Here is a 12,796-nt window from a genome sequence, read left to right as displayed (position 1 = left end):
AGCTCTTCTGCTAGTTCATGCTGTAAGGATACCACTTCTAAGCTAGACATTATGGGTTAGTGGCTGGCCACTGGCAGTTCACCATGGTTCCAATCTGCAAACTGAGACCACTTGGTGATGAGGGTGGGATTTGCACCGTGGATGAGGTGGAGAGCAATAGTGATGTTGCACAGAAAAGTCGAGGGCTGTTAGAGGGAGAACTCATCTGTCATCACCAGGAAGTCCACCAAGCGCAGTGTTCAGAGGTGGTCTCTGTGCGGTCAGAACAAAAAGTTCTCCTATTAGCTCACGCTGTAAGGAAATTGCTTCAAAGCTAGACATCATGTGATCATAGCTGATCACCGGCAGATTACCATAGTGCAAATCTGAGAGCTGAGACCATGGTAATACACCTGGTGACGAGGATGGGATTTGCACCATGGATGAGGTGGAGGGTAGTGGCGAAGTTGCACAGAAAAGGTGGGTGCCGAGAGAGAAAGCTCAGCTGACATCACCAGGAAGTGCTTGCTCACAGTGTTCAAAGGTGGTCTCCAAACCTAAGAGTTCTTGTATTAGTTCCTGCTGTAAGGATTCCACTTCTACTGTAAGCTAGACATTGTGGGTTTGTGGCTGGCCACTGGCAGTTCACCACTGTGCAAATATGCAAACTGAGACCACTTGGTGATGAGGGTGGGATTTGCACTGTGGATGAGTTGGAGAGCAATGGTGATGTTGCACAGAAAAGCTGAGGGTTGTCTCTGCGCGGTCAGAACAAAAAGTTCTATTAGCTCACACTGTAAGGAAATCGCTTCAAAGCTAGACATCGTGGGATCATAGCTGATCACAGGCAGTTCACCACAGTGCAAATCTGAGAACCGAAACCATGGTAATACACCTGGAGACGAGGATGGGATTTGTACTGTGGTTGAGTGTTTGTGTCACACTCGTGCGCTTGGGTGGCACTCAAAGGTCTTAGCTCAGGGTAATGACATGCAGGACTGAGAGTCAGCAATGAGCACCAATGCCTGTTGTTCTCTTTCTACAGACCTCCAGAAGGAAAGCCCGCGTGAAAACATTACTTCCACCTCCAGTCCTGGTCCGGCTTCTGATCCCAGATGATGACCCCACTTCCTGCCCTAAAACACGCCCTTCCTGCTGTAAAAGCAACCTGCCTGCCATTCCTCCTCAGTTCATTACATGTTTAAGTGTGTGGACTCGGTTCTTTGTGACTACTTGTTTTGCACAAAGTGTTTCACGGTATGCGGGGTGGCTCCCCAAACCAGTCTTACAGGGGTAATGGTGACATTGAACAGAAAAGGTGTGTGCCAAAAAAAAAGAGAGATAACTCGGCTGGCATCAGCAGGAAGTGCTCTGCCCGTAGTGTTCATTGGCGCTCTCTGAGAGAGTTCCCCTAATAGGTCCTGCTGTAAGGGGACTGCTTCCGCGCCAGACCTTGCAGGTTTGCTGCTGACCACCGGCAGTTCACCACAGAGCTGATTTGTGGTGGGAGTCCACCACAGTTTCAGCTGGAAGGCCCTCTGGTGATGCACCACCTGGTTAACTGAGGTTGAACTTGAGTGCTCCCGATGTCCTCCTTCTGACCATCCACACACGTTGCCTCCTGCTGTTATAATTTTGTATCGTCTGTGTTTAGAGCGATGCCTTTTCACTCCGTACCTGATGTATTTGCACTACTTTTTATTGCACGACACCACCTGCCATAGTTTTACTGCCTTGGATCATCTTGTACTTTGCACTTTATTTTGCCTTATCATCTGCTCTGCTCCTTCTGCTTCAGCAGCTCTTTTGTGTTTATGCACAATGACCCGGTGAGAGTAGCGGAGATGCATTTTGTTCTGCTGTAACGATGGGGTGGCCATGTCAGATCTTTGTAACTGTCTCATATGACCTGTAGGTGGCGTAACAGAACCCCAAACACCAGACACAGGAGACCACACACAAGTGCCGGATTCAAAATGAAAGTTGTTATTAATCCCAATACCTGTACAGGTAGTTGTTGAAGGGGGTGGGGGATCGCCACCTAAATCAGTCTGGGAAGCTCCATGAGTTCCAAACATTTAAATTAAATTATTCAGCTCAGTGATGGCCCCCGATCTCCAGCTCTCTACCTTAACTTGCATGTGAAGCTCACTGACACCCAACATTCAAAGCAAATCATTCAGCTCATTGGCACCCCTTACCTTCCAGGGCTCTACCGAAATCTGTCTGAAGTTCATTGAAGCCCACCTGTGTTCCCACTCTTGCTTAACTTGCCTGTGAAGCTCATTGAAGTCCAGCATTCCAAGCCTTTTTATCTCTGCAGCCAGGAGTCTCCATCCTGGAACTCCAAGTAAGTGTAGTGTGGACTGCAATGGGGGCCAAAGGAGTCCATCCCATCTGCATGTCTCTACCTAAATCAGATGTCCCAAACCTTTAAATGAAATGATTCGGCTGAGTGTCACCTCTTCTCCAGCTCTAAGCAGACCACGTAGCTCCTAAAAGTGGAAGGTTTAAAGCATTTAATATTCTCATAGCCACTTAATCCCACTTCAGAAACTTGCTTGGAAGGAGGTCATGATGAAAGGCGCCCCATCGACGACTGAGCTGTCAGAGCCCTGGTCTTGGTTAACTGTCCACGGCTTCATGTCTGCCTGGGATGAAGCCATTTAAAAGAACAGGTTTTGGGAATTGTGAAGTGAATTTCCATGAAAGTCATTTTTTCCCCAATCACAATGTAACTGGAAAGCCTTCAAAGTAATGCATTTATTGTCTGTGGTATCTTCATTTATCTCTGGACCAGCAGCCACAGCACATGCACTTCAGAAGAGGTGATCCACCTGAAGTGAAGTATGTGTGGGTCTGGCCAGCACTTGGATAGGAGACCATCTAGGAAAAGCTTGGGTTGCTGCTGGAGGAACAGCACCATTGTTTCATTTTGTTTTATTTTTTTATTAATGTAGGAGGGAAGATGAAGGGTGTTCATGCTTACTAGCAAACTGTCACTTAGTTTGACTTCTGGCCCTACCTCATAAATACAGCGACAAGATGATGTCCTCCTGGCCTACTAGCTTCTTTAGTATTACTCAGCTGATGCCTTTATGCAAGGTGACTTACAACATGTGAGCTTTACATTTGGTACCTTTCAATGTGGAGTACAGACGGGCGAAGTGACTTACTCAGGATCACATGGTGTCAGCAGATGGGGGCGCCACTGAGCTACGGACTTACTTTGAATGTTGAGCTTCAATGAACTTCACAGAGAGGTTTAGGTTGGGAGCTGTAGATAGGGGGCACCACTGAGCTAAATAATTTACATTGAATGTTGAGCTTCAAAGAGCTTTGTACAGAGTTTTGGGTAGAGAACTGTAGATAGGGGGCGCCACTGAGCTAAATAACTTATTTTGAATGTTAAGTTTTAATTAGCTTCACAGTGTGTTTCAGGTAGAGAACTGTAGATAGGGGGTACCACTGAGCTTTATAATTTTCTTTAAATTTTGGACTTCAGTGTGCTTCACAGGGAGTGTCAGGTAGAGAACTATTGATAGGGGGCGCCACTGAGCTAAATTAATTACATTGAATGTTGAGGTTCAATTAGCTGGAAGAGGCGCTGGTGAGGCCAGCAGGGGGCTCTTACCCTTGGTCTGTGTGTGAATCCCAATGCCCCAGTGCAGTGATGGGGACACCGTACTGTAATAATGGTGCCATCCTTCATATGCAATGTAAACCTGAGCTCCTGACTCTCTGTGGTTATAAAAGATCCCCTGGCATTCTTCATAAAGTGTAGGGTTTAATCCTAATGCCCACCATGGCCTTGTCATTCTGGCTATCTTATCATCATCATCATTATATCTTATCACGCCACTGCCGTATCCAGGTATGAGCGGCATCATTAGCATCCTTAAGATCTTCACAGGTACATGTAGGACCTCGGGAACATTGATGGAGAATGTTGTCCATTGTTTGGGTGGGCTCACCACAGGGACATTCAGCGCTTGTTGTGAGGCCCCATCTAAATAGGTTGTCACTTGCTTTGCCCACCCACTGTCTCTCTCACCACTTCTTCACCACCTAACTGCCAATGTGTGGTGAGTGTACTGGTGTAAAAATGGCTGCCATTGTGTCATCCACATTGGTGGTGGTTGAAGTGGTTCCCCTCTGTCCAAGTTGTTTGAGTAGCGAGAAAAGTGCTATATTAATTACAGTATTATTAAAATTAAAAAAGCAGCAGCGAAGTCATGAACTGCAGACAATAGAGGGATGGATGGATGGACAGAGGGGTGGAGACCATCCCCTGGCCCTGCTCCCTGACTCACACTTTCCTGAGTCCCCCCTTCGCCTTCCTGAGCTCCGTTACTTTGTTTGCTCTCAGCTGATATTGTCTTCGCTGGCCACGCCCCTTTCCCTTTGGCTCGCCGCTATTGGCCCTGCAGCTCTTTCAGTGGAAATCGGTGACTCATTTCACTCACCGCACCGATTTCGAAAAAAAATAAATCACACGTAAAGATGGTTCTAAAAATAAGCCGTTAGAGTCACCCAAACAAAGAAACAAACATGGCATTAAAGAAAGTGGCGCGTGGCAGAGAGCAGGCAGGGATCCGAGACGTGTCTACAACATGTGCCATCCAAAAGGCCATGGGGTTGATTAAAGAGCTTTCACAACTGCGTGTGAGACGCGGGAAATGGGTCACCAAATGGAAAGGAAATCAACAAGACGTCCGGACTGCGTCACAGACACCCCAGTGTTACCTGGTGAGCCCCCAGTGCTGATCTTCATTTGTTTTATTTTTAATTAATGAAGGAGGGAAGATGAAGGGTGTTCATGCTTACTAGCAAACTGTCACTTAGTTTGACTTCCGGCCCTACCTCATAAATACAGCGACAAGATGATGTCCTCCTGGCCTACTAGCTTCTTTAGTATTACTCGGCTGACGCCTTTATGCAAGGTGACTTACAACATGTGAGCTTTACATTTGGTATCTTTCAATGTGGAGTACAGATGGGCGAAGGGTCACATGGTGTCAGCAGATGGGGGCGCCACTGAGCTGCAGATGTTACTTTGAATGCCGGACTTCATTGAGCTTCACAGAGTGTTTTAGGTAGAGAACTGTAGATAGGGGGCGCCACTGAGCTAAATAATTTATATTGAATGTTGAGCTTCAATGAGCTTCACAGAGAGGTTTAGGTTGGGAGCTGTAGATAGGGGGCACCACTGAGCTAAATAACTTATTTTGAATGTTAAGATTTAATTATCTTCACAGAAAGGTTTAGGTAGAAAACTGCAGGTAGGGGGTGCCATTGAGCTTAATAATTTTTGATGAGCTTCAGACAGATTACAATAGGGGGCACCATTGAGTTGAACAATTTACTTTGAATGCCGGACTTCATTGAGCTTCACAGAGTGTTTAAGGTAGAGAACTGTAGATAGGGGGCGCCACTGAACTAAATAATTTACATTGAATTTTGAGCATCAATGAGCTTCACAGAGAGGTTTAGATTGGGAGCTGTAGATAGGGGGCGCCACTGATATTTATAATTTTCTTTAAATTTTGGACTTCAATGAGCTTCACAGAGAGTGTCAGGTAGAGAACTGTTCATAGGGGGCACCAGTGAGCTAAATAATTTTTGATGAGCTTCAGACAGATTACAATCGGTTTAATTTAAATGTTGGAACTCAAGGAGCTTCAATTTAGGTAGAAAATTGAAGAGTGGGGGGATGGGGGGAGGGGGCTGGTGCTGTTGAGCTATTGACTTTACTTTGAATGTTGGGCTTCAGTAAGCTTCACAGGCAAATTGAAGTTGAGAGCTGCAGATAGGGGGCACCACTGAGTTGAATGATTTACTTTGACTGTTGATCTTCAGTTCGCTTCACAGAGAGGTTTAGGTAAATAGCTGCAGACAGGGGGCGCCACTGAACTTTATATCTGTCCATCCATTAGCCAGCCCACTACATCCTAACTACAGGGTCACAAGGCAGGAAACAAACCCCGGGCAGGGCGTCAGCCCACCACAGCTGGTCTTTATAATTTTCTTTGAATGCTGGCCTTCAATGAGCTGCACAGAGAGTTTCAGGAAGATACGTGAAGACAGGGGGCGCCACTGAGCTAAATAAGTTACTTTGAATGTTGAGTTTCAATGAGCTTCACAGAGAGATTTAAGTAGAAAACTGAACATAGGGGGGCGCCACTGAGCTGAATGATTGACTTTGAATGTTGATCTTCAGTTAGCTTCACAGAGAGGTTTAGGCAGATAGCTGCAGACAGGGGGCGCCACTGATCTTTATAATTTCCTTAAAATGTTGGACTTCAAGAGCTTCACAGAGAGTTTCAGGTACAGACCTGCAGACAGGGGGCACCACTGAGCTAAATAATTTACTTTGAATGCTGAGCTTCAGTTAGCTTCACAGAGAGTTTTAGGTAGACAACTGAACATATGGGGCGCCACTGAGCTTAATCATTTTGAAAGATTAAAATACACAGAGAGCTGCCAGTAGGGGGCACCACTGAGCTGAATGATTGACTTTGAATCTTGTCGCGTTTAGAAGAAGGATGGATGGATAGACGGATGGACGTTGAGCTTCAATGACCTTTAAGTTCAGGCACAGAGTGGCACATAGGGGGCACTACTGAGCTGAAAGGTTTAATTTAAATGTTGGAACTCAAGAGCTTCATGGATTTAGGTAGGGAATTGCAGAGTTGGTGGTGGGGGGTGAAGGGGGGGGGGGTGCTATTGAGCTATTGACTTTACTTGGAATGTTGGGCTTCCATAAACTTCACAGGCAGGTTAAGGTAGGGAGTTGCAGATAGGGGGCATCACTGAGCTGAACAATTTGACGTAACTATTGGAACTCGGTGAACTCAGAGAAGTGGAGTTGGGTGGTATGCATAGGCTAAGTAAACGACTTTGAATATTGGGGCTCGTCAGGCTTTAATTAGTTTCAGACAGATTAAAATAAGTGGAGAGCTACAAGTAGGGGGCACCACTGAGCTGAATGATTGACTTTGAATGTTGAGCTTCTTTAGGAAAAGAATGGATGGATGGATGGATGTGGAGCATCAATGTGCTTCATAGACAAGTTTAATGTAGGGAGTGGCACGTAGGGGGCACCACGGAGTTAATGATCATTTCTGCCACACTGAACGGGTGTTTGCCAAGATTAACACAAAGAGATCTGGGAAGAAGAAGGCTGACATCAGGTGTCTATTGGCTGATCTGTGAAGGGGAATTTAAACTTCAGGGGGTTTGTAAATGATTAAAAGAGTCTGAAAATAAGAAGTTTAAAAGGTCAGGGCGCAAGGGTGGTGGAGCCACCTGAGGTCACCCAGCATTGTGAAGCTGTAGGACTCTTGTAATTCTCAGCGCACAAAGACCATCATGAGGAGCTTAGCAGCGAGGGAATGAAGGCTGGGAAACGCTTAAGGGTCTGAGCCGGAGAGCTCAGTGGGGATTTTGTCACTAATAGGATTTAAGGAATAGCTGATCTTTATTAAGAATGTGTTCGTAAGCCCAGAGCCTGTCGGCCCCTCAGAGAGAAGCTCCGGGACTGACAAGACCCCCATCCTGCCAGTCAGGAAGGCCCACCATCTAAAAATGTGGATTTTCTGGCTCCCATGCTGTCGCACGTTGGAAGCTGGCAGGAAGCCACCCATCTGATGACATCAAAGGACCACACGGCGTCTGTGGCGGAGGGCAAAAAGAAAAATGTGCCAACTGGACCGGCGGGCAGCTTCCCAACTTAGGATGGCTGTCTGCCCAACTGCCTCTTATGTAACGAATGACTTGTGGCCACAGGTGGAAGGAGTAGGACGTGGGGGGGGGGGACACTTTCAGAGCAGACCCTCTACACCCCCCCCCCTCCAGAACAATACACAACAGGGGGATTTTTGATAGCAAGGATTAGAATTGTGTCAATTAGCAAAACTTTTATGTTATATAGCACCTTTCACGTTTGACTCTAAATTAGCCTATTAGGGGTGAGTTGTGTGCATCAATGTGCCTGCAAAATACTAAATAATAATAATAATAATAATAATAATAATAAATTACATTTAAATAGCAAACTCAAAATGCTTTGCACAGATAGTGGCGTCCATCTGGAAGATGCAACACCAGCCATTCCTGTGCCAGTTCTCTCACCACACAGTAGCTATTAGGTGGTGACGGGGTGACAGACATAGTTAGGCATTGATTAGGGGGCCACAATGGACAAGTTTATGGTGGGCCAGGACATCAGAGTAGACCCTAAGGCCTGACATATCAAGCTGGCTGGACACCTACCCACTGCTTCTTGGTGCAAGGGTGGCACTCAAATGGGAAAAGTGCATCATAAAATGGATGGATGGATGGATAAGAAAGAAAGAAAGAAAGAAAGAAAGAAAGAAAGAAAGAAAGAAAGAAAGAAAGAAAGAAAGAAAGAAAGAAAGCCACAATAATGGCTTTATTTTATATTGTGTGAGAACGTAATAATAATAATAATAATAATAATAATAAATTTTATTTATATTGCACTTTATATTTTAGCAATCCCAAAGTGCTACAGAGTAAAAATAGAATAATAAAATAAAAAAGAACAGAAGAGTCTATAAAATACTTTAACAAAATGACTTTCTAAAAAGATGAGTTTTTAGGTTTCGCTTAAAGGCCTCAGTCGACTGTGGGGCTCTCAGGTAATCAGGGAGGGCATTCCACAGCCTCGGCGCCACCGATGAAAACGCCCTGTCACCCATGCTGCTGAGCTTAGTTCTGGGGACTTGAAGAGTGTTAGTGAGTACAGAGCGGAGGGAACGTAAGGAGTTATGGGGGGTAAGGAGTTCCTGTAGATAAAGAGGGGCATGTCCATAAATGCACTGATGGGTAAGAAGGGAGACCTTGTACTCTATTCTGAATGAAACAGGGAGCCAGTGAAGGGTTTTCAGGATTGGGGTGATGTGATCATACTTTCGCACCCTCATCAGGATCCTGGCAGCGCTGTTCTGAATATACTGGAGTCTCTGGATACTCTTGCCAGGAATCCCAATGAGGAGTGCATTACAGTAATCCAGCCTGGAAGAGACAAAGGCATGGACGAGTTTCTCTGCATCTGCCAGGGTGAGTAATGGGTGGAGTTTGGCGATGTTCTTGAGATGGAAAAAAGATGACTTACAGAGATATTTGATGTGGGTGTCAAAAGTAAGTTGGGAGTCCATTCTAACACCCAAATTAGTAGCAGATGTGGAAAGAGGAATATTTTGGCCAGAGAAAGTAATACTGGTGATGGTAGAAGAGCGAAGATGATGTGATGTACCAACTAAGATGGCTTCTGTTTTGGATCTGTTCAACTGAAGAAAATTGAGCCTCATCCATGCCTCTATCTCCTCCAGGCAGGTAGACAATGTAGATGTTGGCAGAGGAGCAGTAGAGGAGGTGGGAGTAGTCCTGAGTCCTGAGGTAAAGCTGAGTGTCATCGGCATAGCAATGGAACGATAAACCATGTCTGCCAATGACAGTTCCAAGGGGGAGCATGTAGATAGTAAAAAGGATAGGGCCCAGCACAGAGCCCTGTGGAACACCACAGGCGACGTTGTGGGTGTGGGACTTTGCGCTGCCAAGGGCGACATGCTCAGTTCTGCCAGTCAGGTATGATGTAAACCAATTTAGAACAATTCCTGAGAGTCCAATAGTGTATTGCAGGCGGTGAAGAAGGATGTTATGGTCTATTGTGTCAAAAGCAGCTGTCAGGTCAAGGAGGATAAGTAGTGAAGGTGAACCAGTATCTGCCGTCATCAGAAGATCATTGGTGACCCTGACCAGGGCTGTTTCGGTGCTATGGCCAGGGCGAAAACCAGACAGAAAACTTTTCAAACAGATTGTTCAGTTTGAGATGATCGTGAAGTTGTGCTGCAACTATTTTTTCCAGGACTTTGGAGAGAAATGGAAGATTGGAGATGGGCCTATAATTGGAGAGAACTTCAGGATCCAAGGTGGATTTTTTCATTAGAGGTCTGATGACAGCAGTTTTTAGTGCAGAAGGAATATGGCCAGCCAGGAGGGACTGATTTATTATCCTGGTGATAAGTGGAGAGATGGCAGAAATGTTGGCCCTCAGCAAGGGTGAGGGGAAAGGGTCCAGGGAACTAGTAGACGGTTTCATTTTCCTGATGACATCCTCCACCTCTTCCCGTGTGGCAACAGAGAAAGAGAAAAGAGGATGGACGGTCTCAGACAATGAGTCAACAGTTGGGAAGGGCAAGATATCCTTGGTAGAGAGGTGTAAACGGATATTATCAACTTTTTGTTTAAAAAAGTTGATATACATGTTGCATCTGTCATCAGTGGTCTCAGAATGGGCAGGTAAAGGAGGTTTGACAAGATGATTTATGGTTGAAAAAAGTTTTTTAGGGTTGCTGGAGCCATTTCTGATGATGGTGGAATAAAACTTGGACCGTGCAACCTTCAGAGCTTCTGCATATGCTCTCATGTGTTCTCTGTAAGCCTGTTTATGGACAGTCAGCCCAGAGGCCTTGAGCCGTTCACATTTTAGAAATATGAAAGCAGTTGCAGTGTAGCTGTAGGGGCAGCAGTTGCTACGGAAAGGCGCTATATAATATCATAGGATGGCATTTTTTAATACGAACGCTAAATCCTTGGTGTGGTCGCCTGCGTTAGTCGAGGGTCGTGCCGATGCGCACTGTGTCAGGTTATAATTTGAATATCGGACTCGAGTGCCCTCTAGTGGCTTCATAGTGGAATTACAACTCACAAGTTTAGCAATTCAGTCTCCAGTAATGATGCCCCTCCCCCTCCTGCCTGTGTGATCTGAGGCGTTTATTAGGTAGCGTTTATGTAGGTGGCTTTATACAACTCAGGTGATTTGTTTATGTATTTGTTTATTTTTTTGTTAATTGTTCCTCTTTATTTATTTTATTGACACTAATATACATCATTGAACCCATTTGATCCAATCACACACAGACCACAAGCGCCCCTTGCTGGCCCATCTAACACCACTTGTGTTCTCCAGCAGCAACCTCAGCTTTCCCAAGATGGTCTCCCAAACCGAGTGCTGGCCGGGACCAAACACGCATACCTTCAGGTGGATGAGCTGTTCTGAAGTGATGTGGCTGATCAGAAAATGCGTGTAAGAACTTCACTGTACTTTGTACCTGCAAGTGACATTAACAACCCGACCAACCAAAAATCAGATATCGGCAGGTAACGGAAGTCTTAAGGTCATCACAGACAGCATCCAAGAATCCAAGGCTAAGAACGAGCTAAATCTTAATGGACAGGTCTAATGCAAAGTGGAGATTCAATTTAATTTCAGTATTGATTGTACAAAATAAATAAATAAATAAATAGTTCAAATTCTATATCCATTTCATTCTTTTTTTCTCTTCTCTTTTTCTCTTTTGGCCTTATGATTAACTTTAGCGTATGCTTGTCCGGTTTTGAACGGTCTCACTCTCCCTCTGTTTAGCTGGAGACTTTTAATCAATCAACAGAAACATCTACAAGATTTCGAGAAGTACAAAGGGTTAATTCTTTGGCCAAAAGCTTCCTCAACAAGTGTGACTTGTCGGACTTGGGTACCCTCTACTGGCCAGTGAGATGAATTACAGCTGACACGACGGCCAGTTCAATCTCCAACCAAGACTCCAATAATGTGATCTGAACATGCCACGTGTCTTTCAAATGGCAAGTCTGGGTGGCGCAGCGGTTACTGGGATAGGATCCTGCTTTGAAATCTCGAACTCATGCAATTAGGTAGAATTTACTTGTTTTTCCTGCATCTGCGATTAGGCTAACTGGGGCCTCCAGATGTGTCCCAGTGTGGGCTCTGTGAATAAAGAGCCAATTCCTGACGTGTTCTTAATGGTGGCGGGATGCGACCCTGATCTCCATATCCCCCTTAGAGACAAATAAAGTCGTCCTAGTCCAGGCAGAGAGAGCCTGAGCAGAGGACAGGACAGCCCTATCTATCTATCTATCTATCTATCTATCTATCTATCTATCTATCTATCTATCTATCTATCTATCTATCTATCTATCTATCTATCTATCTATCTATCTATCTATCTATCTATCTATCTATCTATCTATCTATCTATCTATCCTATATAGTACCTTTCTATCTATCTATACTATATAGTCCCTTTCTATCTATCTATCTATCTATCTATCTATCTATCTATCTATCTATCTATCTATCTATCTATCTATCTATCTATCTATCTATCTATCTATCTATCTATCTATCTATACTATATAGTGCCTTTCTATCTATCTATCTATCTATCTATCTATCTATCTATCTATCTATCTATCTATCTATCTATCTATCTATCTATCTATCTATCTAGTGCCAGTAGTATAAGGCAGGGTGTTTCTGTTAAACTGTCAATCAAAGATGACTGATGACCCGAATCCCCGCCCCTTTCTCTGATTGGTGGACGTGACTGCTGGCCCGCCCCCTCCTGATTGGTGGATGTGAAGGACGGCCCCGCCCCCTGGCGGTGGATTGGTGAATGACAACCTGTTCCCGCCCACCCACTGCTTGGTCGAGGTAAGTGTCAAGATTCGTTTGATGAATGATGCCTCTGCCTTGGCCCCCGGTCTGTCAACTCCTGTTTGTGGGCTGACCCCCCACACTTCCCTGCCCCCCTCTCCCGAGGCCGTCTTCTCCCTTCTGAAAGTGCTGTATAAATAAGCAGCTCATCTTCTTTGGCTCTATCTATGATTTTAATATTAACATGAAATTACAATCTCTATCTCACCTTTGCTTTATCATCTGTAAACCGCTTTTTTTTTTTCTCTCTAAGTCAAGCAGCTTTCCATCTCACAG

General features: G+C 45.0%; 1 long non-coding RNA gene across 1 annotated transcript; it reads left to right on the top strand.

Moving 5' to 3' along the window:
• The first annotated feature begins 3,271 nt into the window (after positions 1-3,271).
• On the top strand, positions 3,272-6,327 carry LOC127529802 (uncharacterized). The gene is made up of 3 exons (XR_007936423.1): positions 3,272-3,506; positions 5,076-5,161; positions 6,222-6,327. It is a non-coding gene; the product is annotated as an uncharacterized LOC127529802 (long non-coding RNA).
• Positions 6,328-12,796: the final 6,469 nt, after the last annotated feature.

Source organism: Erpetoichthys calabaricus, chromosome 12, assembly GCF_900747795.2.
Source record: "Erpetoichthys calabaricus chromosome 12, fErpCal1.3, whole genome shotgun sequence".
NCBI lineage: Eukaryota > Metazoa > Chordata > Cladistia > Polypteriformes > Polypteridae > Erpetoichthys > Erpetoichthys calabaricus.
Note: the sequence above shows the minus strand (reverse complement) of the source record. Positions and strands in the feature narration are given on the sequence as shown.